Source organism: Octopus bimaculoides, chromosome 29 (assembly GCF_001194135.2).
Source record: "Octopus bimaculoides isolate UCB-OBI-ISO-001 chromosome 29, ASM119413v2, whole genome shotgun sequence".
Classification (NCBI taxonomy): Eukaryota; Metazoa; Mollusca; class Cephalopoda; order Octopoda; family Octopodidae; genus Octopus; species Octopus bimaculoides.
In genome coordinates this window covers 9,358,377-9,361,763 of record NC_069009.1, presented here as the reverse complement: position 1 = coordinate 9,361,763, position 3,387 = coordinate 9,358,377, and the positions used below count along the sequence as shown (strand labels likewise).

Genomic DNA, 3,387 nt, shown 5'->3' with positions numbered 1-3,387 from the left:
CTCCTCCAGCTAAACAGGACACAGTAGTGTGTCGATAAGCCAGCTGGAGGAGATGTCCTCCTGGGGCTAAAAGCAACAGTAACATCCACCCCTAGGGGTCAGCCACACTTAAGTGGCTATATACTACACTATATATATATATATATATATATACATATGAATGTGTCTATGTATATGTATGTGTCAGTGTATGTTTCAACGGGCACGTTGCTCCTCTATCAGCTTGTGTGTGCGTGTTCATGTGTCTGTCAACGTATATGTGAGTATGTGTGTGTATGTTTTCAAGTACGTGTTTATGTATCTGTCAGCATGTGTATGTATGTGTGTGTTTCAAAATACGACTTTTAGTGTCTGAATGCATGTATGTAGATATTTGTGTGTGAGTCATACAGTTGTTCGGATCGTGTGTCCTCCCCGCCAACCGCGAATACAACATGACGACCTATTTGGTGATGAAACGCAAGAAATGACCTTTAAAACTTCAGAAGTGGTTGTAATAGTTTAGATTCACTTCAGGTAAGGTCGATTTATTGAAAAAAACAAAAAACAAAAAACAAAAAAAAACTGTCACTCTGTTCGAGGAACAATCCGCCTCTAAATGCAACAATAACAAGCATACCTACACAACCGTGCCCCACCCAACTTCTGTAGTTATGTCTTACTACGTTAAAGTTTATTTCGTAATTACGCAGGATTTTGTAAAGTTTTGCTGAGCAAACCTACATAAACGTACCCTAACCCCGAACAAGGCATACCTACACAAATGTGCCCGCCCAACTTGAATTTCTGTTTTCATAAATTTCGTAATTATTCTTTTACTTGTTTGTCATTTGACTGCGGCCATGATGGAGCGTCGCCTTTAGTCGAGCAAATCAACCCCAAGACTTACTCTTTGTAAGCCTAGTACTTATTCTATCGTTCTTTAGCCGAACAGCTAGGTTACGGTGACGTAAACGCATCGGTTGTCAAGCGATGTTGTGGGGTCAAAAACTGACCCACAATCACACACACACACACACACACACACACACATATATATACACGACGGGCTTCTTTCAGTTTCCGTCCACCAGATCCACTCACAAGGCTTTGGTATTTTTTATTGAAGATATGCACAAGTACGCTTCATATGATATAGATTACGATTATACTGGAATTAAATATTAAAAAAATGTAATAAATTAATGGGCTCGCACTGACAGACATCACAAGCTTTTTCTTCGAAATTTCAAGTTTTAATCTGTAGCTGTATGTGACGTGTATCACTATGTGTCTGTATGAGCTAACCAATTTTATTTTATCATACTAAATTCTGATATAATCGTAATCTACATCATCTGAAGCGTATTTGTACAAATTTTTATTTAAAAAAAACAAACATTCATAATTATGAAAGTTATGTGGAGACAAATTCAGTGGTGAGGCACATTTATGTAGGCATGCCTAGCTTGAAGTCGGGGCACGCTTTTGTAGGTATGCCCAGTAAAAACATATACTATGTCCTTGTATGGAATGAGGTACAACTACACAAGCGTGCCCCAATCACGACTTTGTTTTTTTCACAACTTTCAGAAAAATGAATATTTTTCAATGAAATTTTCTACAAATACCTTTCAGATGGCATAAATTATCACTGTGTCAGAATTTAATATAAAAAAAAAAATTTTAAACTGATGGGGGCACAGTCATACATACACAAAAGAATTGTGATGTGTATCTATATATGAGTGCATACCCACCATTTAAAAAAAAAATTATATTAAATTTCGAGCCAGCAGCTCAATCCGTCAATCTGGAAAACATTACCTGTTCTGGATTGAGATGCTGCCTTGCAAACTTTGACATATTTTCTGTTATTTTGTTCTACACAGCGGTGAAACATGGCTGTGACTGCCTAGGACATGCATAGGCTTAAAAGAAAAGAAACTAGCATGCTTTGCTGGATGTGCAATGCCAGTGTTCATATACGACAAAGTGTAAGCCGTCTTGAGAGAGAAGTTGGGCACAAGAGGCATCAGATGTGGTGTGCAAGAGAAACGACTGCATTGGTATGGTCATGTGATGTGTATGGATGAGGACAGCTGTGTAAAGAAGTACCACACTTTCACTGGAAGGAACCTGTGGAAGTGGTAGACCCCAGGAAGTCAAGGCACAAGGCAGTGAAGCATGATCCTCGAATGTTGGGCCTCATGGAGGCAATGACAAGTGACCAAGACCTTTGGCAATATGCCATGCTTGCAAAGACTTGTCAAGCCAAGTGAAATCATAGTCGAGGCTCATGTTGGTGTCACATAACTGGTACACAAGAAGCACCCATTATGTTCTTGGAGTGGTTGGTGTTGGGAAGGGCATCCAGCCGTAGAAACCATGCCAAATCAGACTGGAACCTAGTGCAGCTCTCTGGCATGCTAGTTCCAGTCAAACCATCTAACTCAAGCCAGCATGGAGAGCAGTTATTAAATAATGATGATGACGATGTGTGAGTGTGTATGTGAGTGCGTACATTTGAATTGAGGATATAATCATTGAAATGATTATACCAGTGCCCAGCATATAAAACCTACCTTATAGGTAAAATTAATATTTAAGTATATAATCTTATCTATAAAACACAGATTTTCTGTGTGTGTGTGTGCGTATGTTTAAAATTCATGCATTTACACAATTCCAAATTTCTTGGATTAAAGAATCGGAATTAATATTCTAAATACAATTTGTTAGGTCACTGCGTCATTTTTTCACTCAAAATAATTTCTAATAAAGTATAAAGGAAATTTGAATAGAGTGCCCAGTAGAACTGTTACAAAAGGTTTGCCTCCTTGGTAGGGCCAGAATAATCAGGAAAGTATTAGATAGCTGAAAAGAATGGATGGCATGGCACCGTAGGCTACAGGTAGTAAGCCCGCTACACACACAAGACTCCAGGAGCTCTAACAAAACCTGTGATAAAGAGATGATGATGATGATGATGATGATGATGACGACGCCAACAACGCTGTCGACGCCGCTGGTGTTGGCGGCGGCGGTGGCGATGATGGCGACAACGACAACAACACATTCTTTATTGGCTACATTTAGAACAATATCTTTGTCATGTTGTATATATATATATATATATTCTCTTTTACTCTTTTACTCTTTTACTTGTTTCAGTCATTTGACTGCGGCCATGCTGGAGCACCACCTTTAGTCGAGCAAATCGACCCCGGGACTTATTCTTTGTAAGCCTAGTACTTATTATATCGGTCTTTTTGCCGAACCGCTAAGTTACGGGGACCTAAACACACCAGCACCGGTTGTCAAGCAATGCTAGAACAAACACAGACACACAAACACACATATATATATATATATACATATATACGACGGGCTTCTTTCAGTTTCCGT

The 3,387-nt window shown here is 39.1% G+C and overlaps 1 protein-coding gene across 2 annotated transcripts in view; it reads left to right on the top strand.

Annotated features, from left to right (window-relative positions):
• Positions 1 to 3,387, top strand: part of LOC106877312 (RNA exonuclease 4) — a 74,048-nt gene that overhangs the window by 6,621 nt on the left and 64,040 nt on the right. The window contains exon 1 of one of the 2 annotated variants that reach the window (XM_052978043.1): positions 381 to 516. The exons of the other annotated variant lie outside the window; for it this stretch is intronic. The gene's annotated coding sequence lies outside the window, so the exon portion shown is untranslated. Of the gene's footprint in view, positions 1 to 380; positions 517 to 3,387 lie in introns of those variants that run through there. 2 annotated transcript variants of the gene reach the window in all.